The sequence below is a fragment of the Equus przewalskii genome, chromosome 8, assembly GCF_037783145.1.
Source record: "Equus przewalskii isolate Varuska chromosome 8, EquPr2, whole genome shotgun sequence".
Taxonomy (NCBI): Eukaryota; Metazoa; Chordata; class Mammalia; order Perissodactyla; family Equidae; genus Equus; species Equus przewalskii.
This window is the reverse complement of record NC_091838.1, coordinates 73661951-73688460: the sequence shown is the minus strand read 5'-3', so window position 1 is coordinate 73688460 and position 26510 is coordinate 73661951. Positions and strand designations below refer to the sequence as shown.

The following is a 26510-nucleotide window of genomic DNA, read 5'->3' as shown; positions in this document are numbered from 1 at the left end:
TAGTGGGAGGAGGGGTGGTAAGAAAGGGGAGGCTCTTGCACAGGGGTGACTAAATAAAATAGTAGACCATAAAAATCTGAGGTGGAAAAGAAGGGCAGTTCAGAGGAGATGGTTCGTAGTTAGAGGTTTGGAGAGGATGGGGTTAAAGACAAGGTTTCAGTGGGGTGGTTTGATGGAGAGATTTGGGAGAGCAAAGTTCTGGTTGGTTGGAAATTGGAACACTTGAACGTGTAATTTGTAAAATACACTGTCCAAAAATGACAAAAGCAAGCATAAGACCATTAAAACTTAGTGACTGGGATGAAGAGATCAAAAATGTCCCTCAAGATAAGGAAAGCATAGAACTAAAAGGCCTGAGGTTTAGATGGAGATTGAAGTTGAAAAGATGATAAGACTTAAGGTAGAAAGAAAGACTGTTACCAACAAGTTTTCAGGAAAATTAAGGAAGTGGGAAATGGCTTTTTCATGGCTATTTCAAGACAAAGATAAAGAATGTAATGATCATGAACAGGTGCAATGGAATGGTTCGGAGAACTGCGGTGGGAAGGAATGGGGGAAAATAAAATATTATACCAACTAACAAGGGGAGAAGAGTTCAAGGTGTAATGGTTGAAAAGAAAGGCTTGGACTTCCACAAGTGCTGAGGTACACAGGAAAATGGGGCAGGTTGGAATTAGTTCTGAGGGTCTCATGGAATACAGTCTCCTCACTTCCTGCCTCCAAGATCTAGAGATCTGGTCCAGAAGCTTCACAAGAGGAGAAAGGCTGCAACCTCCCTGGCTACTCTCTCAGGTGACTCTGAGTCAACAGTCATCAAATCTACCTCCTAAAACTTTCAGATCTTTCCACTTCCCTCCAGGACAACCACTCAACTCCAGATTGTATTAACATTTTTCTGGTTGCCTAGCACAGTCTTCTTACTGGTCTGTACATTTCAACCTGGCCTCCTTTTAATTTCAGAGTCATCTTTCTAATCATGTCATTTCCTGATATCAAAGCCTTTGAAATCTCTCCACGACCCTCAGGATAAGGGACAAACTCCTCAACATGGCTTCCAGAGCATAACCTCAGCCTCCATCACTGCCCTACCCCCAAACACTGTCTCACTTCTTCCTTGCTTCCCCCACTCCAACTACAGTCAATTCCTTGTGCTCCATTTGGATGCACTCTCTTGGATACGTGCTTTTGCACATGTTTTTTCTCCTTAGGATCTTCTTTACTTGTCCTTTGTTTCACTTATTTTTTTTTTTTTTAAAGATTTTATTTTTTTTATTTTTTCCTTTTTCTCCCCAAAGCCCCCCGGTACATAGTTGTATATTCTTCGTTGTGGGTCCTTCTAGTTGTGGCATGTGGGACGCTGCCTCAGCGTGGTCTGATGAGCAGTGCCATGTCCGCGCCCAGGATTCGAACCAACGAAACACTGGGCCGCCTGCAGCGGAGCGCGCGAACTTAACCACTCGGCCACGGGGCCAGCCCCTGTTTCACTTATTTTTACTCATCCTTCAAGTATCACCTTCAACACCATTTCTTCCCAAAAGCATCACTTGTAGGTGACATGCTCTGTGTTTCTCTTGTCATAATAATTTCCATTCTGTGTTCTAATTGCCTGCCTATCCCTTTGTGCCTCCTATTACATTGTGATAACCTTAACATTCTTGATGCCTAAAAACATGTCTTTTTCACCATTGAATGGTCAACTCCTAACACATAGTCTGGTGACATTAGACGTGTTCAATAACTATTTGTTATAGTTTTTGAATAAATGATGGGATAGGACTGTCATTGGTGGTCTGAGAGGTACCATTGGAATAATACTAATATGGGAATTACATAAATCTTTTTTAATCCCAGTGTCTTTATTCATAATCTGAATGGATGTGGTTATGTTCTGAGCCTTAGTTTCCTTATCTACATAAGGACACAAAATTATGTACTCCATAGGGTCAACATTTAATTAGATAATATATATCAGGCATCTCACAAATAATTATTGCTCAATAAGTAATTAGGCAAGGATCTTTTAGATGCCATGGTATCTTTTCATGAAATCTTTCCCCATTTATTTTCCTCTTAACAATTGCTCTTGCTTTTTATTGAAGCCGGGTTCCTTCTGAATAACCATTTGAATCAGGAGTCCTCGGAGCTGGAAAGTGGGTTGTAGGTGTGATTTGCTCCTGGCATAGAGTCCTGATTCCAAATAGAGTTAACTTTCTCTTGCCTCTCAAAGTAGTTGTCACTGAGACTTCTGTCGCCCTTTCCAGTTTCAAGCTAATTTGTTCCTCTAAGTGTCAGGAAACTGCATCTGGATCCAGGGAAATGCCAGTGGCATCAATGTCGTATTAGAAGGCTTAGGACTATGATATGTGACACATGAAGCCGGCTAGACTTTGCCAGATTGATGAGGAGTAAATATCTTCTTAATACCAAGGGCACTCAGTCTGGTAGTTCCTTGGGGCTGGTTTCAAGGGCACCATAAAGACAGGACAGAGGCAACCAGGCAAATGGTTTTGGACAAAGAGGGCAGTCCCTCCTCGGTATAGAAGAAACAATTATCGCGTGTGGAATCAAAAGCTCTGGGTTGATAGAGGGAGGCAGAGCAGTGAGAGGAAAGAATGTGAAAAGTTCTAAACCCCCTCCTGAAGATTAGGCCTTTATGGGGAGCCATGGACTATTTTTAATAGGAAAAGATACAAACCCTGTTGACAGGAAACCATGGAGGCCAAGGGAAGTATAGATTGTGTGAGAGCATCATGATCTTGATATGAGGTATCAAATGACTGAGTGTGGTAGAGGGAGTGGGAAGGAGAAACCAGGGTTGGACAGGAGAGAGGGGATAAAGAATCAATAGAGCCTGAAAACTGATTAGAGGTTGGGTTTAGAGAAATGAAGCCTCTTGGAATGGGAGAAAAAAGAAACCAACAAGAGGGTGATCAGGTTCAGAAGACACATCTGTACCCATCGCTGTGCTAGGAAGATACCATGAGATTCACAACTGAAGGACCAGAGGTGCTTACCTTCCCCCAGATGGCTGCAGAGTCACATGGGACTTGTGTCCACACAATGCCACAATATCTAATCAATCTACTCTAAAATTCAGTCCAACCATTGTAGAAGCAAGAGATTGACGAGATGAATTCTGCGCTTCCTCCTGACGACTCCTTGCCCAGACTCGCTTGGCCTGAAGATGATGAACTGAGCCACAGCAATGATGGTACATGCCCCCAGACAGCACAGAACATGTCTGTTTCCCAGACATGACTTTATTTGCCTATATTGAAGACTCACAGAGTGGGAGGAAGGGAGTTAGAAAAAGAAAAGTGAAACGCTAAGAAACAAAAAGGTGACTTTCGTTGCACTCCCTGCAGCAATGGGTCTATTTTTACATCCTCCACATGGGGCAGAGGGCTCATGTTGTCATTTCAAACACCCATTCATCTCGACCAACCCAGGATTATATGTGACAGCACTGAAATCAGAACATCTCTTCAGGCAGCTGAGCAGGAGGACGTCTAATTGCTCTGGGTATCCAAAGTTACAACAACCATCTCAGCTTGTCCCAGCTGCCTGGGAAAAAGAGACCATTAATTCCCTAGACAGAAAACATTGAGCTTTCAAATATATGAATAAAGCACCCTACAAAACAATGACTTCATTGTGATATAGTCTGCTCGTGTTTAAAAGGGCTCAGTTTTAGCATTGTAGAACCTAGAATAATCCATATTTTTTTAAAGTGTCAAAAGAAACCGAGATCCAAGAGAGACAAAGAGAAATGTGTAATACCAATATCTCGGGGCATAGAAAATAGATTCTAAAAATAACACTCGCTGTTTTGTGTACATTTCATTTATTCTGTAACCCTAATGCCTCATACCATGTCTAGGACTTTAATAAGTTTTGGTAGGCTGACTGGGTTAACAAGATAATATGGTTCAATGGTATTCTTCTTCCCAGAAAGCCCTTCTCTCAAGTTTCTTTGACTGGAAAATTCCTACTCCTATATTATGTCATATCACAAATCACATGTGAAATATCACTTCCTGGGAGAAATCTTTTCTGTCAACCGAGATTGAAAGTGTCTCTCCATCATTACCTTTAGCAGAACATTGGTTTACTGTAGACCCCAGCAAGCGAGTTGTGTTTTCTCTGTTCTCTTATTTACCTCTGGGCAACTTGAAGGTAGAAACCATTTCTTGTTCTCTCTCTCTCAGTTGCCTGGTATAGTTTGGCACATAGTAGGTTCATAATAAATATGGGTTGATAAACTACTCTAAGAGACGTCAGAGAGGAAATATAGTCAGGGATTAATAACCAATGGAATACAGGGACAAAGCAGAGGGAAAGGTTAGTGATAAATAATCGCTGGCAGTCATTTTTTCTGCCTCGTTACAACAACATTTCTTTGCTTGACATCAGTAAGTGATCCATGCATTCCTTACAAACCCGATATAATCTGTCAGCCATGATTTCTTGCAGTAAGGCTTTCTGCCACGAAGTTGCAAATAAAAGATAAAAACATGAATGATGTTTTCTGTGTGGTAGTTGCCTTTTTTATTATTTTTCCCAATTGTTTCTAAAGCCCAAGTTTGTGTGTGGTCTTTTGGAGGAGAGCAGCTTCCTGTCACAATGAGCTGGAACAAAGCTCTGAATACCTTCCCAAAAGGGAATCATTCTGGGCAGCCAATTAGATCCTATTCTAGGCTCCTCTGTTTCCTCCTAAATCACCATATATTTTTGAAGTTTATGTGCTGTCTACTAGATGGATTACCAGTCTCCTTCCATAAAGCAGAGAAAAAAACCAAGAGGCAGATTTTCTTGGCAATTTTCCCTAAGAAAAGTCAGTCGCACTCGTGGCCTCGCTTTGTCTTTTCAAGAGAATGACTGTAACTCTAAATTGTTAGCTCAGTTCTCTCTCTGGATCTTCAAGTCGATGTGTTCCACATTATCCTCACCCACTGGCACATGAAATTCCACACATCTAAAATCAAACTCAAAATCTCCTTCCTTTGCCCCGCAAAACCAGCTTCCCGCGTGGAGCCCCTTATCCTCAGGTATGACGCCAACCCTCTCCCAGTCACCCAGGCTTGAAGCCAAAGTCATCTTGTATCAGAATGGGAGCCTTCTAATGGCTTTCCTTGTTACTGGTCCCATGCACATTGCCTCCAGAATTGTAGTCATGAAGTTCCACTTCTTTTACTCTAAATTCTGAACTCCTCAGTCTGGCTTTCAAAGCCCGACACAAACTGACTCCTAGTTACTGCTCCAGGCTAATCCCTGAGAAATCCCCCAAAAATGTTCCACTGAGTCACTTTATTTTATGTTCACTAAACAGACCCCACCCCTCAGGCTCCATCCTCAGACTCCTTATCCTGGATTAATTGCCTTTCTCTCTCTGGCTCGTATCCCAGTGCCTGGGCTACTTAAGGCCTTGAGTCTGATGCTTCTGCAGGTCTGTCGGTTTGTTATGATTCCACTTAGAGCCCGGATGCTGGTTGTCAGTGGTACCTTGACTCTATACTCAGAAGCCTGAGGGCCAACACAACTTCTCTTCCAGCCCTCATTCTTGTTCTTAGGACCTAGAGTAAGGTAGCACCCAGGGTTGCTGTCTGTCTGGAAAGGAAGTCCAGAAAGTAGCCTATTAGGGACATCCTGGCATCAAATCTAAAAGCAAAAGTGAGATCATAAAATGAAGAAAGAGTAGTACATAATAAGATGAAAGGACATGAAAGAGACATTTCAGATGTGGTTCACCATCTGGGTGAGTTAATTGGTACTCTTTCAGTTACAATTGGTGGAGGCTTAACTCAAACCAACCCGAGCCATTAAAGGAAAGAATTAGTTCACGTCACTTAAAAATCCGTGGATATATTTGGCTTCATGTTTGGTTGAATATAAGTGTACAGATAATGTCTTTTGACATCTTTCTCCATAGCTTGGGTCTGCTATCCACTGTGTTTTCCTAGGCAGGTTTTTTCCTTGTGTGAGCATTCATCCTACCAGCTTAGCAACCCCAGAGACGAGTGCCTCTTTCACAATAGTTGCACCAAGTTTCAAGACTGGTTCTCAATGAAATGGCTTAGGCCCTGAATTAATCACTGTGGCCAGAGAGAAGAAATTACCACCAGAAAAATCAGGGCACTGTTAGAAGGAGAAGAGACTAGATCCTGGGTAGGTAAAAAATGATGGATAAGATAAGTTAGGCAATTCAGGACAAAGTGTGTGCTGGAGGCCTGAATCTTGTGGGTTGGGGCTGATTCTGATCACTTATAGATACCATGCTTGGTCTCTCTCTTATACCTTGGTACCTGTGAGAGGGGTCCCGGATGATGGTGAACCAGGGAAATACACCTTCCCCATCTCAATACAACGGAGCACACAAAAAACATCTGCTTGTAGGTGGACTACTTCCCACTTAGATCAATTATTCAGAGAAAAATCTAGCCTCTGGAAGATATCTGGGGCTACCATTAAAATACTCTACCCTACACTAGGTAGAAAGATGAGAAAGTGAGACGTGATTATGGAACAGCCTCAGAGAACTTTGAAAGGCAAAAACCTCTTCAACCCAGGTTATTGCAGTTTGCCCACCAACTCACCACATGCAACCTGCTTATCTTTAACAGATCAAGCTTTTCTAGAGAATACATCTCGCTCTAGCACCTTTAATCTGGGTATGACCCCTTACTGACCACATTCCAAAGCCTTCCCTTGATCTGTACCAGGGATTAGGATCCAAGGGTCCCTCTGATCCACGCGCCCCACCCCCGTCCCCAGTCTAGACCCTAGGTTAAACACATTTCTTCAAAGCCCAGGTCCAATTCCTCTTTCTCCTACGAGGGCTCCTAATATCTTCATTTTAAGTTAGTTTCTGCCTCCCCTAAACTCTATAGTTTGTTGTTTACTCCCCTATGATAGCACTTATCACAGTCTTCTTTTGAATTAGAGTTATTTATGTATGTGTCTGTCTTTGCTGATAGACTGTGAGCTCTCAACAGGCCTGGAATAGCTCTTATTCATCTCTGTGTCCCCCACTGTGTCAAGAGCAGGCCTTTGAACTAAGCAGACTCTCAACAAATGTTTGCCACCTTGCTGAAATTGATCATGGCAGTTCCTTGCACAATATTTTTCAATGGTCCCACATTAACTACAGCCCTGCTTCTAACTTTTTAAAACTCCATGCTCTTTTTAGGAAACAAAAATCTCACGTCTTCTGTTGGAATTAGAGAGGTCTAATAAACAACCACTTCTCCTTTCAGCTCATGTTCTGAACCAGTTAAAACATAGACAAAGAGTAAGATAGACAGAGATAAAAAGCAGCCTTATTACTGAAAAAGACCAAATTGAGGAAGTAGTTAAAGCGGATGGCAAGAAAGGGCTTCCTACTTCTGAATCCCAGTCACGGGTCTCCCTGTATCTGGCATACCTTCTGAAATGCAGAGCAGAGAAGGAGCAGAGCAGTAATTCACGTGTGTGTTGTGGACAGGGGGCTCCCAGGAGGGAGGCTGAGCTGCCTATGCACGTCCTTTCTTTCCCAGGCCGCCCTTCCTCCCATGAGTAGGAGTAAAAAATGGTGTCTCTTCCTTCCTTCATATGGAAAGAAACATCCAGAACAGGGAATGTGTCTTCAACAAACACCTTCCTTCATGAGTTTGTTCACTAAGTTATAAAGTAAGAGTCCATCCTCTACTTTGTCCTGAGTACCGTGTTAGAACTCGGGATATAGCGGTGAACAGGACAGGCACAGTTCCAGCCTCTAGAGGCCTTACAATCCAGAGTGGTGAACAGACGTGAAACGCGTGATGGCGAGTGTAGCATCATAGGGAGCTGTGGAAGCAGACCAGACTGAGACGTCCAGGAGAGCCTCCTGAAGAAGTGATGCTTTGGCTGGAACTTGATGAAGGATGGGCTTTAGACAGGCAAAGAAGGCAGGAAGAGTGTTCAGTGGAGAGAGGGGAGGGGAAGGGGGGTAAGTAAAGGAGGAGGTTCCAAAGGGAGGGAAGAGAATATGCAAAGAACCTGAGGTTTGGGGCCTGCCAGGTGGTGTGGTGGTTAAGTTTGCATGCTCAGCTTTGGCAGCCAGGGGTTCACCAGTTCAGGTCGAGGGGCACAGACGTACACACCACTTATCAAGCCATGCTAAGGCAGGGATTCCACATATAAAATAGAGGAAGATGGGCACAGATGTTAGCTCAGGGCCAGTCTTCCTCAGCAAAAAGAGGAGGACTGGTGATAGTTGTTAGCTCAGGTCTAATCTTCCTCAAAAAAAAAAAGAAAAAACACTGAAGTTCTATGTCTAGGTAGAGGGAGTGCATTCCATAGAAAAATTGCATGCAAAGAAAATCCTCAAAATTCTGGCTTTTTTCCCTAACTTCCAACTTTCCAAAATATTTCAAAACCACATACAGAGTCCCAAGATTTATTTAGCACTGAACTTTCATCTGCTTCTATCGCTCTGCTTCATGCTAAAATAAAAAGCTGATTGTCAAGGTCCCCAGGTGCTACAGCAATTGGAAATATAAATGGGACTAAAGTGAGAGACAAGGAGCAACTCTAAGAGAGAGTGTGGCTGAAACAGAGAGCCAGAGAGAAAAACACAAAATCGTGAAGATTGGAGGCAAGAGGATCAGCCCTAAAATAATGCTTAAGAGAAAGAAATAATTTAAACTTGCAGACATACTTCTTAAATCCAGCCAAATTCAAACAAAACTCACTTGGAGTCTTTGGCAGTATTTTCATTCCTGCTCTGAAAATAAAAAAGTCTACGTTATCACAGTCTTAATTATCAGAAGTATCCAAGCATGAGAGGGCAGGGAGACCAAAAAAGGCTCGGTTCTATTTTTAACGTCGCCAATTAGAGCTAGGTTGATCCTAATAGCGGTGACTAGTGAGCCCCATATATGGAACCATTATTTGGGAACCCAATTCCCCAAATCCATCAATAACACATGGATAATAACTATGATGTTCAAAGGCAATTGATCAGGATGCAACTTAGACTGTCAATGTGAACTCCCTCCCCTCCGTTTTCTCCCATTAACACAACAGTATATCAAAGCTGGAAGGAACCTTAGAGACTATCTTCTCCTACCTTGTCCTACCTCCTCACTGTACATCTGAGACAACTCAGGCTCAAGGAATAGATGTGATCTTTCCCGCATCCCTCAGCATGTCCGTGGCAGGGCTAGATTTATCACCTAGCTCTATTCCTCGCTTAGTGCTTTTATAATCCTTGGGTTTCAGTTGATGCATTGAACTTAAAAGCACGTGAGACCAGAAGATAGCCATGTTAGCTGCTTCATGGATTAAAGCTACAGTTGATGATGAGTAGTCAAATAGGCTTAGTAGCATTCCTCTGAAATGAATTTAGCTCCTAAAATTGCAGGCTTTCCTCGCCGGAAGTGGTATCTGCTCTATTAAGGTAACTACTTAACAGAAAGAGAAGGTCAGAAGCCTTTAGAGACAGGTAGATCCCAAAAGGAAAGTCAGAGTAAAATAAACTATTCAGGCCAAGTTCCTTTACCCAAACTCACCAGTCAGATAGGTTGGCCTTCTTCTGGTTGGGGTGGAGATGAGGAGTGATAAGAGGTGGGGCAAGAGACCAGGATATTATTCTAATGGGGGTCCTTTCGTAGAAAATGGGAAGCCAGGAGGAACAAGGCTCCCCTCTCTAACATTTCGAGATTTTTTAAAATCTTAACTCATGGAGCATAATCACCAACCCAGGATCTCCCAGGGGATAGCCAACCCTTTGTGAGGGAAGATGAGCAATCTCTCAAGTAATTCTTGCTTCCGTCTTCAGGAAGGCACTCCTTCAATACTAACCATCATACCTAAGAGTATCCTACTGATAAGCTGTCCATATTCTTCCTCCAGTGTGGGTCAGACAGCCCCAAAACGTGTCAAACAGATAGATATTAGTTAAATTAACACCGAGGCCCAGCTGTACCTAAAACTGAAACTTTATACCCTATTTTATCAAATCTTGTCCAGTCACATTGTCTATGCGAGCTTATCAGAGGTTCTACAATGAGATCAAATAACCTAAATGAGTCTCCATTTCTACAGTAAGAAATCAATGTTCAAAGAGCAAATGCCCTTGCATGTTGAAGTCCAAAGGAATTAATTCCTAAAACAAAGTATTTGACATTTTAAGATAAAGTTCATAGTCCAAAAATTTTTAAGTAAAACCCAAATAAATTGAATTACCTCTCAACTTCTTATTCTTCACCATCTCTCCTAGGAGGATCCTGGGGGAAGGTAAGGATCCCTTAGCTTCTACAACCTGGGCTCTCTTACTGTAATGAGTGTATTTCTATCAAATACAAAACCTGTAAAATTTGAATCCCGAATCTCTCATGAGCTCCTCCTTTTAAAGAATTCAAAGAATTCTGAACATATTATTTTGGGACTTACAACACACCTTCAAAATTTAGAAAGCATATATCTCCAGTCCTTAAATCACTTAATCCGGGTAAAATTTTATCCCAGTACTTAATTGCCACAGAGGATAGCAGAGACTCAGAAGTATGAGCAGCGGGGTCACTAGGATGTGGGTCAGTCTATTTAAGCGGCCCAGTCTATAACCTTGAGCTGAAATTCATTTAGGAGAAATCTTGCATCAAATGTTAATGGCATATTTTCCATATCTAGGGTGTGGCAAAAATTCCACCAATCTACACTATCTCCCTTTGCAAAGGGCCGCATTTATGAAACTCCTGCCTTCCACCAAAGTATAGAAATAGCCACTGGTGGAAGCCCCTCTAAATTCAAATCCCTTAAGATGCTCTTAATACCCTCGATCATGCTGAACTCAATGTTCTTGGTACCCCAGATGACGTCGACATCACAACCTCTACATTATCTTTGTGAGCAAGCATTTTCATTTCTTAGATGGTAGTTGTTGCTTCTTGCTACGGAATTCCTTAGGTCTTAAGAAATCTGCCTCCCAGATTTCTCCTCACCCAAACATTTGTTTCAGTTACATAATCACCCTCAGCATATTCCAGAACCAAGGTTGCTGTTGATGCTTCAGAAATGCTAGTTCCAAGGACCTAGTAAGGACCACTACCTCTGCCATGAGCCCCTCAAGACATTGTCTTTGCTTACTTTAAATGATCCTGGTCTTCAGTAGCGTTTCTTTCTGCTACATCCTTTTATGCTGTTGTAAATTATGCCTCCAGTGTTTCTTTTCTCTTTGTTGTTCTGCTAAGTCTCACAGGAATGCTCAATTGAGCTTCTAACTATTTAAACTGCTTTGCAGCTTGACCTTTCCTTCTCTAACAAATGGAGGAGTTCTACCATTTGCTGGAATTGAATCCCTTCCTTCTTTCCTTTGAATTTTTTTCTCTGCTTTCTGGCCAAGATATTTATTTATCCAACACCATCCTTTAAATTTTATCTCATATGGTTTCCCACAATGAGAGATTTGAAATTAATACTTTCTGGGTCTGCCAAAAGCCTCTAACACAACAAATCTTGTCCACGATCATTTCCTGAGCTGAATCATCCCACCCAGGAGATCGTCTCCCATCAGACTCTATCTAGCCCAGGCTGAACTTAATCTATCATTATTCTGCCTAGATTCCCTTTAATATGTACCATGGTAAGTAGAATCCAAAAATAGTCCCCAAGATATCCCACCTTAATCCCTGGGACTATGAATATGATATCACACTGGTGATTATGTTGCATTACATGGCAAAAGGGACTCTGGAGATATAATTCACGTTACTCATCAGTTAACATTGAGTTAATCATAAAGAAGCTTATCTATATTATCATGCGATTAATCTAATCACTTAAATGTAGAAAGTTACCTTTAGAATCCTTAGAATCCTAAATCCAGAAATATACCAAGCATGTTTTCTTTTCTGTTAGTTTGGTTTGTTTTGTTTTTTGTTTGTTTGGGGGTTTTTTGTTGTTGCTTTTTTTTCTGAGGAAGCTTTGCCCTGAGCTAACATCTGTTGCCAATCTTCCTCTCTTTGCTGAGGAAGAGTCACCCTGACCTAACATGTGTAGCCAATCTTCCTCTATTTTGTATATGAGCTGCCATCACAGCATGGTCACTGACAGACAAGTGGTGTAGGGCCGCGCTCGAGAAGCAAACCTGGACCACCAAAGTGGAGCATGCCAAACTTAACCACCAGGCCACCAGGACTGGCCCCCCAACCATGTTTCCTAATGGCTTAGACAATAGTTGTAAGCCCACCTGTAATATCTATGTCACCATGAAAGTTATCCAGAAGTTCTTTTGAGTATATTCTATTCATCTCTTGTCTGTCCAAATTTTCTGAATCACCTACATGTCTCTCCTTGTCTTCAGGGGATGTTTCCTGGTGTGAATCCTTTGTATGGTCGCTCTCAGTCATTCCCAGCCTCCTGGCCCCTTCATTCCAGTCTGCTTTCTGAGATCTTGCCTCTTTCCTCTGTTATATTTCTTTGTACGCCTGTCACATTTTCTGATCTAATAACAACTAAAATGCCTCCTTTTCTAACGCCCTCTTTTAGAGATATTACCCTAGACGCAGCTACTTTTACCTTTTATATCTGCTTATCATAGCCCTAACTTCTCATTTCCCTTCCATATCTGCCTGATTGTTCCTCTAAGATGTCAACATTCTTCCTAAGGAGATATCGTTCTGCTTTAACACCATCTTCCTGTGCTTGATTTTCATTCCTCCATTATTCTTGTCGAGATAGCGAGACTATAGCATACTAGTCAAGAAATTCTATTTCCTCCTTGGTTTCCTAAATAAAATGATGCCTAGCAAAATAGTCCAAGCACATGCAGTCCTTTTAATTGCCCTCCTAACCTCTGGATTTTTAATAATGCCCTCCAAGAGAATAGCTTATTCTCCTTTACAATGAGGATCTCCTTTTATTTTACCTGTTTACTGATAAAATCTACACCATTCTGTGAGTGAAGCCACAGTGTCAGTCTTGAGAAACTAAAGCCTAGACAGAACCTCAAAATGAACAAATCCTGTGCCAACTTGAGACCACACAGTAGAGAGTAACTCTCAAGAACCCATAGACAAGCCCAGGTCCATGAGAGACTAGGACCTCCGAGTTCCTCCTTTGTTCCTTGGTGCAACAGAGAGATCTTGGGGCAGAAAGTTTAATGCTGCTGACCCAGGCCTGGCAATAACATTTTAAAGTAAAAGTGTTACACATTAGGGTCCTGCAGTACACGTAGAACATAACTGCCTTCGCAGTTTAAAGTGGCCGCTTACAGACTTGACTCTTAGGCAAGGACGCCAGGAAAAGCAGAAATTATGTGCCATTCATCACAACCAAAAGGTTCTACTATCTGCTTTAGCCTCACCTGAAATGCTAGTGCAAGTCCTACCTGTGTGTCTCAAGGTCAAGTTACAGCAGCCCAACATGAAGATCTAAGTGGCCAGCATATTCTAAAGTCCATCCTTGCTCATATAACAATAGCCACTCATTGGTGGAAAAAGCTCCCAGAAGGTCAATTGCACGACTATAAAACCAAAACCACCACATAGTACAACACGAGTCAACGCGAACTAGACAAAATCCCACATGGGCACCATGATCCAGAGCTTTGGGCCCAAAGCTATACCTCTGGCCGACAAATCCTCTATCTCAACACCTTTTATTTTGCCCCTAAATATCATTTCTTATCTGTGCTTTAAGATCACCAAATGGCAAGATTTTTTTAGTCATTGAGTAACACTTTACTCTTTTCTACTTATGGAGCCAAATGAGATGTGGACCCAGAATTGGAGAGACAGAGATCAAGATGTCAGCTTTACTACTGGGAAAGTTATATTTACTGACATGGCTTTCAAGCATAGTGGAAGGGCTTGCTAACACTCCAAACGGAACTTATCCCAAAATACTGTTTTCCCTCTTTGGCCTGTGAAGCCTGCCCCACTCAAATTGGTGCAGTATGGAGAGAGTGGACCAAATGCTCCCTCTTTTTTTTTTCTTTTTCTTTCTTTTTTTTTTAGTGAGGAAGATTGGCCCTGAGCTAACATCTGTGTCAATCTTCCCCTATTTTGTATGGGAGACGTCACCATGTCATGGCCTGATGAGCAGCGTGTAGGTCCACATTTGAGATACAAACCCGCAAACCCCAGGCCACAGAAATGGAGCACGTGAACTTAACCACTATGCCACCAGGCTGGAACCCCAGATACTTCCTCTTGACAGGCAGAAATACGTCCAAAAGAACTAGGGTGGACTACGAACTGAGTAATTCGGCAATCCATTAAATCGCTCTTTTTTCCCCGAGGGTGGAGATGAAGAAAGAGGCCAAAAGGTGAGCATGATGGAGCACTTTATACATGAAAACATGAAGCAAAGGAAGGAGATTTGCCTCTAAACAGAATCAGTTCCATTTAGAGTGTTTCTAAAGAGATTAAGTAATCATATAGATGGGGCTGTAATAATTATTGAATATCTGCTTTTAAAGTTTAGAGGTATAAGGAGTTAAGAAGCCATCTAATTTATTCATTAATTTATTCACTCATTTCATTCATTAAAGCAAGATTTATTGAAAGTCAACAATGTAGAAGGCATTGTGAAATCTTCTCTTTTTCAAATGAGGAAAGCAAGGACGCAAGAGAGAAAGCAATTTGACCAATGTCACGCAACACATCCAAGAAGAGCTTAGACTAAAACCCTTTCTTCCAGGCATCATGAAGTGAACAGACTAAAGTGTGCGGTACTGGGCAAGCCACATCCGAAATGCTGCACTCAGTTCTAGCCACCTTCAAGAAGTTATTGATAACAACTGGAACCCAGAATAAAGAATTCAGCACAGTAAGGGAAAATGTGGAAAACACGTCATGTGAGAAGTGGAAGGAAGAAAGCTCTGGTGGAATGAGTTCTTCTGCTGGTGTCCGATGACCTGTTTTCAAGACATGAATTCAATCATGTGGAGTTGCTACAACTTTAGACAGGTCCCCTGATCTTCCTGAGCCTCCATTCTCTCCTCCACAAATTGGAGATGACAATAACATCACTGCTACTGTCACAGAATTGCAGTGAGAACTATATGTGGTAACGGACAAGGATGATTTATGTAAAGCTGACATAAATGATAGGCATTTATTATCATCATTATTAAAGGTAATGGAGTTAAGAGTGTTTAGCAAAGAGAAAATTGGACCAAACTGAGCCCTGGGATATTTGAGGTACTGTCTCTTATGACAAAAAAAACAAGAAGAAGAATAAAACTTGCTGGCCATCTATTTCTTAGGCACTTTTCTACGTCCTCCCTGCAAATTCACAACAAAGTAATGCTGCGATTATTGTGATCCCCACTGCACAGATAAGGAAAATGAGGCTTCAGAGAGGTAGAGAAATCTGCCCAAAGCAGCATGGTGAGTAAGTAGAAGAGTCAAGACTGGGACGCAGCGAGAGCACATCCTCTCCTCTCTGCTCCACACTGTCCATCAGTAAATCCTAGAACATAGCACAGCAAGGAGAGCAGATCGAGGAGGGAGACCCTGAACTGGGATCAAACTTGAGTCCACCTAGCTGACTCAAAGCACCGCTACTTTCCACCACTGGGGCAAATGGCGAAGTGTAAGGGATGTGGGCTCTGGAATCAAGCTCCTTGAATTTGCATCTGGGCTCTGCCACTTAGTGGCTGCATGGATGTCAGTCAGCAAGATAATTAATCTCCCTGTCTCCTTTTCCTCATTTGTAACATGGGAATGATAATAGGCCCAATTTTTCACGTCATTATGTGAGAACACATGAGATAATGTATGTTATCTCGTATATGATATGTAATATGATAATGTATGCTTGGAACTGCATGGGATAAATACAAGTATTATTGCTGAACTTTGTCAGAGGGAATAGAACATAGACTTTTGTCCTCAGGTGCAAGATTGGAAGAGAGATTGGACCAGGTGACATTCAGTTTCCTTCCAACCCTCAGATCCTAAGCACACTTTTCTTTCGCCTTCCTCTCTATATATTACCAGGCAAAGGCCTCCTGGAAGCATCCTAGAGATCTGCCAAGGACCTCTCTCAACATTGATTTTGATCAGAGCAAAAAGAATTTGGAAAATAACATCAAAGAACTGGGTACAAAACCTGATTTTTAAAAATAGGCACACTGAAGCCAGTTCTGAGAATTTGCTGGCATAGTTTATACATTTAGGGATTATTTTACCTTTTCTTTTAAACTGATCAAACGTTTATTGCAGTGTCCAAATGGGTGTGGGTTCCAGGAAGCTCAGAATGAGGGAACAAAATCATTTTAGCCAAGACAGCATGCTATCACCACTTGATGGTGGAGATCAAGCCTCACTCACTCAATGAGGAGGGGATGAGTCTTGACAGGAAGTTTTGACTGTGGGAATAAGAACGGGAGTGGTGGCGTTCTTTTCCAAGTTCAATAGAGATCGGATGAAGTTATGGGAAAAATCAAAGCGTTTCTCCTAAGTCTCACACTACTTAGGATTAACATGGCTCTAACTTACTCAGGGAGTGCTTCCTCTTTAAGACGGTAACCACTTTAGGCTTGTTTTTAAAGACAATCATCACAGCAATGGCGGGGGGGTGGGTGGCCACTCTTACAGAATATTGATGAGAAGGTACATGTTTTGGGGGAGGTGATATGGTAATATACATGAACCTCCCCAAATGTATTTTGATCTCAAAAGAAATCATTAAGTTCATGAAGAAATATCAATGTGCATGGTCAATACAGCATTGTATGTGACACTCAAAAACAATGGGAAAAGAAATATTCAGAAATGCAAGGCCAGTGAAATAAATCATGGTTTTTAGTTTAGTTTGCATTTTAGCTTACAGTTTATGGAAATATATTCTAATTTTGCATCCTTTGAATAGAACTCTATTTTATATTTTAATCTTATAGAGCATTTTTGTCAATAGAATACGATTAACATGAAAATTTTTTATTATAAAAGCATAAGGAATTATTTTGTTGAAATGAAGTCAAGAAAAATAAGTTTTATGGACTCAACATATACTCATTTTTGAATTATGCGTCTGAACATTGGTGGTCCATCAACAGAATACCCAGACATGAGCAATAATAACTAAATTCATTTGCTGACTCATATTTTGCTGACTTCCTCCCTTTATTCTACTCCTATTCCTTGGGGTCATAGAAAAGACGTCTAATCTTTACTGTACGTGACAGGTCCTCCAATATTTGAGGAAAGTGATTGTGATCCCCTGAATCTTCTCTTCACCAGGTCTAACTCAGGCTAAGCATATACTCTCCATCCATCATCCATTCAGTCCCCTCACTGTTATTCAAAGTGAGAAGCCTTTATAGAGTACCTACTATGTATTGGGCATTGTGCTGGGCACTGAGCATACTGAAATGAAAACATGTTGCTCCTGCTAGAGAGACATCAGATCCCAGGATTGAAAATCTTGGGCAATCTTTGACATTTGATAGCTTCTCCTTTTAAGTGCAGTGCCAAGAACCAAACAGTATATCCTGGCATAAGAATACTGCTAGACATTACCCTTTTACTCATTCTATTATTAAGCAGCCTTTAACAACAACAACGAAATATTGTCCACTCATGGTGTGTAAGGGGACTGGGGATTCTAAGATGGACAAAATAGAGTCCCTGTCTTTAAGAAGTTCAAGGTCAAATACCGCAGATATAGACTCAAATACAATGTGATAAGTTCAATGACAGAGGCCAGTATATGATGCTATGGGCAGTTTTTCAAGTCACAAATAATTTCATTTTACTCCATATCATCCTTAAGCTACCAACCTATATAGCCAACTTACTTAAATTTGCTGTCATCACTTTCTCACCTCACTGAAATTCCTCAATCCACTGAAATCTAACATCTAGCCCACACTTCACTTACACTGCCCTAACCAAGGTCACCAACGACCTCCTTGCCATAAAGTCAATGGGCACTTTCACTCCTTACCTTAATTTTCACGAACGACACCACATCCTTCCAGTGATTTCTCCAAGTTTCTGGCTAACTCATCTCTGCCTCTTTCATGATTTCCTCTTATTCTGCTCAACTCTTACACCTCTGTCCCATATATGTTTCCCACATATGTGAACCATTAATATGCTTGACAATTGGAACCATAAATACACTGGGTGATTGCAACCATCAATACACTAAATATTGACAAGCCTGTATCTGACCAAGTTATGACATATATATACAATGGCCAACTCAATCTCTCTTAGATGCAGCTCAAGCCCGTTAAACTCAGACTAAACAAATGAACCATTTTCTACTCTAGATGTGTTTCTCCTCCTGTATCTTCTGTCTTAGTGAAGGAAGATGTCTTATACCATCACCTGGATATCACCGTTGATGCTTTAATCTCTTTCATGTGTTCAATCACCAACAACTATCAATTTCTACTCTTAAATATCCACTCTCCACTCTACTGCTGCTATCTTTGCTCAGGCCACCATCTCTTATCTCATGGGTTAATGCACTGGCCCACTGAATTTATCTCCCAGTGTCAGACTGGTCTTATGCTCTTCCAAATGATCCTCCATTAGTGGCTAGAGTGATCATTCAAACATTCAAATCTGAGTATGTCATCCTATTGATTAAAACTTCTTAATGACTTTCACTGCCATGAGGCATAAAAGAGAAAGGTATCTTGAGAAATAACAAGAAATTGGGTTTTGCGGGAGTATAAAGTTCAACAGGAGGATAGTCAAGTTAATAGAAAGAAAAAGCTAAGCACAAACAGAGCTGGAAGTAGGAGGCAGTCAGTGGAGCATTAATCTCCAAGGGCACTAAAACAGGACTGAAATACATCAGAACAGATGCCAGTTAACTCAAGTGCTCATCCAGAACGTATAGAATTGGAGAAAATTAGATTTGTTCCACTTTCGCCCATAAAATAGTGTTCTAGAGTGGAAATAAAAGAATGCTTCTTAGTGATGCGTTCTTCTTTATCTCTGCTTAGAAATTTTGCAGCATGGCACTGACAATTAAATTGTGCAACTGAAGACAGCAACACCAACGCTGTCACTAGCCAGATGACAGTTACTTGGAGCTATTATAGCTGAAATACCGAGAGCTGCTAATGCATGGGGTACTGCTATTGCAGTAGAATCCATTTGTATGTAACTTCTGTCACTAGCAATGAGTGACCAATATCCAGTCTTGAGTAATACGAAAACTGGGAAATACCACACTGATTCTATTCATACAAAAGTCCAAAATAGAGAAACTCACAGTCAGGAAGTTGCTTAGGGCTGTGGGAGGCATAGGGAGCAGGGAGAGGAGAGCTAAGGGTATGGAATCTCTTTTTGAGGTGACGAAAATGTTACCAAATTGACTGTAGTGATGGTTGCACATATCTGTGAATATGCTAAAAACAATTGAACACTTTGAGTGGATTGTATGATATGTGAATTATATTGCAATAAAGTTTTTTTAAGTATTGAGGTAATTCCACATATTTGAAATTAATAAAATTATTTTAATACCTTTTGAAGTGCTGTGTCTTAGATTTCTTACTGTTTTGAAAGGACTTTATAATGTAAACTTTCTTCCCCATTTGATTTCAGAACATTTGTTTGTTGTATTTCATTTTCCTTGGAATGCTAAATCAGTTAAAAGTTTAATTATGATCTTTAGAAAACTATAGAATAAAGTGTCATTTCAAATAGGACATAATTTTCTTTCCTGTTGACTTTTATATCATAAAGAACAAAAAGCAAGTTTAAAATAATGTCAATAATACAGTTGTGGTTTATCTTTAATCTCACTAAATAAATATTGAACAAATACTTTTAAAATGCAGGTTGAAGGAACCCCAAGTTATTAAGCTGCTGCGTGTCCCAAGTGTGCCCTGAACTACAGGTAGATTTTGCTGTTTCTCCCAGGGACAGGGTCACTCCATCTTATAAAAGTGGCTGCTGTGAACACTTTTGAGGCCAGGGTAGAGGAGAGCTGAGGGGAAGAACACGTGAATGGAGAATCAGGCGAGACCCTGCATAACCCCACGGTAAGAATTTGTTACGGACCAACTGTATGAGGAGGACCAAGAAAAGGGAGGGGAGGAAGGAGGAGGAGAGGCAGGGGAGAGCCTGAGTCAGAATACCTGGTTTCCAGTCTCAGCTTCCATTGGTTCCATGGCTCCAGGCAAGTTGCTTTTTTCTTCTGAGCCAGCCCTGTCTGAAATATAATGCAAGCCACACATGGAACTTAAAATTTTTAGTAACAACATTTAAAAAATAAAAAGACAGAGGTCAAATTAATTTTAAATATATTCTATTTAACTTACTATATCCCAAGTCCTATTACTTAACTATCAATTAATAATTATTAATGAGAAATTTTTTCTTACTAATTGTTTGAAATCTGGTTTGTATTTTACATTTTTAGCATATCTCAATTCAGGCTACAGCATTGCTCAGCCCAGATCCGGGCTCTACTTCCTGTCTCCATAAAAAATAAAAGTGGGAGTGCTCTGTAAGTTGTAAGTTTCTTCCCAGCTCCGACATTCTTTGATTCACACTAAGAGATTTAAAATATATCTAAATAAATTCTATACTCCCAAACTCTGTGGTCTCTCAACTCCTCTAAGTCAAAAAAGGAATACATAGTACATGTGGCAAGGGGAGCCTGTGAAGATTATTGTTTCTCATTATCTTTTATCTTTGGCACATTTTAGCTGGGAACACTTCAAATTAGGAATTAGACCCAGCGAAATTTCTTAGCCATGTGGAAGCCGACCCGTAAGCTTTCCCCAATTGCACAGGCACATTACTTATGTTAAGCTTCCCTCTGCTTCTTCAATTCCAGTTTAGCAAAGCACAATGAAAGCTTCTGGAATCAGACACCACATTTTAAAATCTGCCCTTAAAAATCGTTGACCCACATGTCCCCTCTTCTCATTCTCAATCCGTGTGTCCTCCAGCATTCTGCTACAATAGAATCCTCCATATGCGTCTTTATACACCTCTCTGGAAATCAGCAAAACTCTCCCATGTATTCGGCTAAGTAGACGCTTTGCCATTCGAGCCATCCCTGGTCGCTCAAAGGAAGAAAGAGGTTTTGCATAAATCCTCTTCAATTCTGGAATGTTCCCCAAAATTACCTGGCATGAATTGGTCACCTTCTCCCTTATGTTTGATTACCATCTAGTGTTACAACTCCTCAGTGTGACCATAACACTGCATACATTTTCACCTTACCCTGCAGAGGGACTTTTGGGGCCTCTTTTTATCTTGTCTGGAGGCATACACCTCTCTGTCCATGGGACCATCCTGCCATGAAACGAAAATGCAGAGGCAACGTTCACCCATAATTACTGCCAAGAAGCAGGCAGCTTTCAGCCCAAAGGCAGCACCAGTTAAAATTTTCCCTATGGGGCATCATCTCAGCCTTAAATTTGGGAGAACCTACTGGCATATGTCTTGGGTTTAAAAGCTTTTCTAGACTGGAAATGATTTTAGATGTAATTTGGGAAATGTCTCTTATAATAAAGACAACACTTTGGGCACTATATCTTCATCCCATAAACACCTGCTGAACATTTACTCTGTGACTAACTTTGTAGTAGGTCCCAGAGATGCAGAGGTGAATAATCCCTGCCTGTCACAATATCCAAGGGGATGCGAATAGAGGTGTGAATAGGATATTTAACCATAGAGACACTTACTGGTTCCCTCACACACTCAGCAATGACTTCATGTCTCTATATTGAAATATTTGAAGATGCAACAAATGACGTATCTACCCTAGGTAACTACCTCTAAGAAATTTATGATGTGGAGAGCAAGGCAAAAATATACAATCATAACAGGAATAGAAGATAACTTACGAAAGCACCCAAAGAGTATAATTTCCCCAGGGCAGGCAGTACAGTGTAACAGAAAGAACTGTGGATGTACTGGACTTGGTTTGAGGCTCATCTTGACATTAGGCAAATCACATAAGTTCTCTGAACCTGAAATATTCTCACTTGTAAAAAGAAGTGATGATATCTACCATGTTTTTTTCCATGAATGGCATGAGAAATAAATAAGATAGGAAGATAATTTCAGTTGCCAATAAGTGTTTTGAAAGAAAAAAAACCCAACTGGGTGTGTTAAGATTAAGAGTGACTACTTTCTTTGAGGTGTTCAAGTTGGTGATGACAGTGAGTTGACACTGTCAACTTAATAAGCAAATTTGCCTATTATTTTACCCTCAGAATGAGTTCATTTGGGAATAGCCAAAAGAATTGTAATTCAGGATGTGCGTGCCATGGTGAACCATAGACAAATGCAGAAAACAAATGAGGGGAGCTTGCTTTTATAGAGAAAAAGGAGCAGGGAGGGGCTGTTCTAAGAAAGTTCATTGGGGGAAAGTAAGTGGTCAGGGCAGCAACAGCTTCTCATTGGCTGAGCTGCATTGTTTCTCATTGACAGGGCTGCTGCCAGGTTGGGAGGGAAATCTTCCTTCCGTAATAAACTGGTTTTACTTCCTGTCGAAGAAGCAAGTGTATGTCTCTTCCTGTTTCATGTAATCGACTATGTTTGAGCACTCCCCCTACAGGTCTTCCTGACTCCAATTTAGTTAAGATTTCTTTTATTAATTTCCACAACACATAAATGAAGGAGTGGTCGCTACCACGTTAAGATTTTGGGCAAGGGGAGGGTAGTAAGAAGATGGAGGGTGGAGAGAGAGAGTCCCAGGTGGAGGAGAGAGCCAGTGTAAAAGCCCTGATGTGGAAGCAAGCACATCCCATCTGAGGCACAGAACAATGGTTATGTGGCTGGGGAAGGACTGGTAAGGCCAAGAAGAGTCAATATTGATGATACAGACTTTGCCAGAAGCCAGATGATGCAGGGCCTTGTAGGGCCTAGGGAGGGATTTGTATTTTATTCTAGAAGCAAAAGGGAGACAATTGTAGTTTTGAAGCCTCAGAAATCCAACTGGACCACAGGCAGAAACATTAAGACATTTTTCCATGTTTTCTCCTTTTTTTATTACTACTAAATTCTCCCTCTTCATCTGACTAGAATTAAGGCCTGTAGATCTTTATATTCTCAATAAAGACACAAATGCTCATTGGGGGCTTCTAGAAGGATCCTTGGGATCCTGATAAAGAAGGAAAATCATTTCCAGGTGAAAGGCATGGAAGCGTCATAAGGGGAGAGGACTTCCAACACCAGATGCTGCGCAGTTCATGGAAAGAATGCAGACTTGGATTTGGGAAGACACGGGTTCAAACCAAGTCCCGGCCAGGTGAAGCTGGGCAAAATCCAAGCCACTCTGAGCACCCTTTCATAAGTCAAAGTAGTCTAGAGGTGCCTACTCCACAGAGCTGTGGAGAGGATTAAAGATGATGGCAAATACGAGGAACAGGCTGGCAATGGCCAGGTTGCCAGACATACCCCGTCAACAAGTCCAAAGGGTGTCTCTGTGTTTTGATTACCATGGCCCACATCTCCCTGTGCCCCTTTAGTCAGTGGGGATCACAGAATGTCAGTGGGGGTCGGTTCAGGACCATAGTGAGGGAAGTCAGGATTCTAGAGCTGGTATTCAGCCATATTAGCTCATCTTTCAGAATGCCTCTAGGACGCCAGCTTCTGCTCTCTCCTCGTCCCTGCTGCCCCCACTGAGTTGGGTTGGGAAAATCTTGGTTTCCCTGGAGGGAGGTAGACACTTACTAACTCCTGCTCTCATCCATTCCCCTCTCCAAAGAGTGGCCAGCCCTCTATTTTGGATCCCTTTCTCTGAGGTAATCCATAAACGCCTATAATTTTCTCTCTGGCCTTTCCCAAATTATCTAATCCAGTTGCCTGATCTAGTTGGTTTGGACAGAAGGTTAAGTGACCTTCTGTTTGTTTCTCTCTAAAAAGCTGTGAATTGGGTTTTTTTTAATAAAATGAAAGGCAGAATTCCACAGGTACGCGTTTTCAATGGAGCATAGAAGTTCAGGCTATTTATTATCAGCCTTCGAATAAGTCAGCTGTTAAAGCCTCGTGTCCTACAACGTCAGCATCAGGTGGAGAGTTAGAGAGCAAACTTGGCATCTCAAACAAGAAAAAATGAAACCCAGAAAATTAACATGAGTTGCCCCAAGGTCATGCAGTTTGTGGAAACAGAACCAAAACTGAAGTTGAGGTTTCCTGTCTTCAAATCCGTTGTTCTTTCCATTACACCTCCCTACTTCTCTATCTTGTGTAAACATAGTAACAAAACAATAAATAAACCCACTTCAAATCCTGTGTGGATTAAATAGTATAATACTTGGCACGTCGTAGCTCCTAATCAGAACTGCAGGAAAACATGGAGAGAGAATGCATGTGATAAAGACTACAAGAAAATAGACTTCTGATATTTCAATAGAAATATTCAAATAACTACACATATTTGGGACCCATCCACTATCCCTGCAGGAAATGTCTTCTGGTGGTTGACTCGTTGCTAAAATGTTCTTGGAGGAAACAAGCAACGACCAATGTCCCATCGGTTAGAATAATCTATTCTTTTTTCCTCATCTTTTCCTGTAGGTTGATAAAGAGAGAAAGAGATGGAAAAGGACACAAGTAAAGGTACACGTTTACCATGGATGGACAGTAAAGGAGATGGTGGGAGAACACAGTCTATTACTGAGGGGAGCCTTAGACCCCATCAATTGCAGATAAATCAAGAGGGAAACACAGCTGAAGGTAGTTCTGCCCATGTGATTTTGAGCTAGATAAAAGAAGGGTTTTAAAAATAGAAGCTTTTATTAAAAATGCAAAAGGATGAAAGATTTAGTGGGGATTAAAGTGATTTATTGTATGGGAGCAGCCCTGGAAGGTGTTTATTTATAGGCAATTATACACATCCCCAACAGGGACAATAACAGCCTGTAAGAGAACATGTCCCACATAGTTTCTCCAGGCCTGATAGTTCCTGAGTGTTCTTTCGAGCACTGCTTTTCTCCTAGGCTAAGCCTGTGGGTGTGATGAGTGACCAGGTAGACCACTGGGGTTTCCAGTGACCCATCCTTCCCTCTGATAACATCTCTGACCCCTTTGGCTGGTTGCTGGCAGCCCCCTGGACCTAGGAAAGAGTTGCCTTCCAGAAGTATGGCAACATTGTACCCCTTTTTAACCCAAGGGGTGTGAAAGCAACTTGGGACTCTGTGGGACACGGAAGTAAAGAGCTATCACATAATAATTTTAATAATAGCTAGATAGTATGTATTGGCCAGCCCTGGTGTACTGGTGATTAGGACTTGGCACTCTCACTGCTGTGGCCCAGGTTCATTTCCCAGTCATGGAACCTCACTACCCGTCTGTCGTTGTCACACTGTGGCGGCTGTGTGTTGCTGTGATGCTGAAAGCTATGTCACCGGTATTTCAAATACCAACAGGGTCACCCATGGTGTACACATTTCAATGGAGCTTCCAGACTAAGACAGACTAGGAAGAAGGACCTGGCCACCCACTTCTGAAAAAGCTGGCCATGGAAACCATGTAAATAGTAGCAAAGAATTGTCTGGTACAGCATCGAAAGATGCGAGGATGGTGCACAAAGACCAGGCAGGGTTTTGCTCTGCGGTCCACAAGGGCGGTGGGAGTCAAAATTGACTGGACAGCATCAACAACAAAGCATTTATTGACACCGTGTGTGGCAAACACTACATAGCCAATATAGGGTTCTAATATCTTTACGATCACAAGTCTAGGACACCCTTCTCCAGCCTGGACGACTCTATCAACCTTGTCTCACTGCTTCTGCTCTTCTCCCCGCCTCCCCCTGACATCTATCTCCAAGCAGCCTGAGCTAGTGTTTTAAAGGATAAATCACATTGTATGATAACTTTGCTTAAAATTCTCAATGGCTACAGACTGTGCATAGAACAACAACAAAAATCCTACCACTCACGTACTCCATAAATTCTAGCCACACTGGGCATTCTGTTCTTGAACCTGCCACGCTCATGTCCAAGTGAGGGCTGTGGTTATGGTTCCCTCTGCCTGGAGGGCACTGCCCTGCATCTTTCCATGGGATCGCCTCCCTGTCATTCAGCTTTTCATTCAAATGCCACCTCTTCAAGAGGCCTTCTCTGATCACCCCTTAGCCACCCACTCCGGCCCTACTTATTTTCTCCTACTTCTTTATATTTCGTTCTTCGCAATATTTGTAACTATTTGAAATTCTCGTATTCATTTGCTTGTTCGCTTGTTCATTGTCCACCTCGCCCCTTGAGAAATATATATTCCATGAAAGCAAGACCTTAGCTGAATCTCCAAAGGCCTCGAACCTTGCTCAAAGCCCCAATCGGTAGGTTACAGGGCCCAGGTGGGAACCAGGTGTGCCTGTGTCCTGTGCTTTCACTGTGGTCAGATTCTCTCCACCATCTTCTTTCCACAAAATAGCTTTGAATGCAATCTCAGAGTCCTCTCAACGGAGGCCCACTTGTGGTGAAGACGAGACCCTGGTACACAAGTCTGGCTGGGATCTGTGTCCCTGGCACACTGTTTAAGGAGCTGCAAGTTAAGGGACAGTATTGCCTAGTGGAAGATCCAGAACTGGAGTTGTCTTCAGCTTTT

The 26510-nt window shown here is 41.6% G+C and overlaps 1 long non-coding RNA gene across 2 annotated transcripts in view; it reads right to left on the bottom strand.

The window, feature by feature from the left end:
* LOC139085157 (uncharacterized) overlaps window positions 1-26510 on the bottom strand; it is an 84933-nt gene that overhangs the window by 7178 nt on the left and 51245 nt on the right. For both annotated transcript variants that reach the window (XR_011543233.1, XR_011543232.1), the window contains one exon: window positions 20072-20145. This is a non-coding gene — a long non-coding RNA (uncharacterized lncRNA). The remainder of the gene's footprint in view (window positions 1-20071; window positions 20146-26510) is intronic.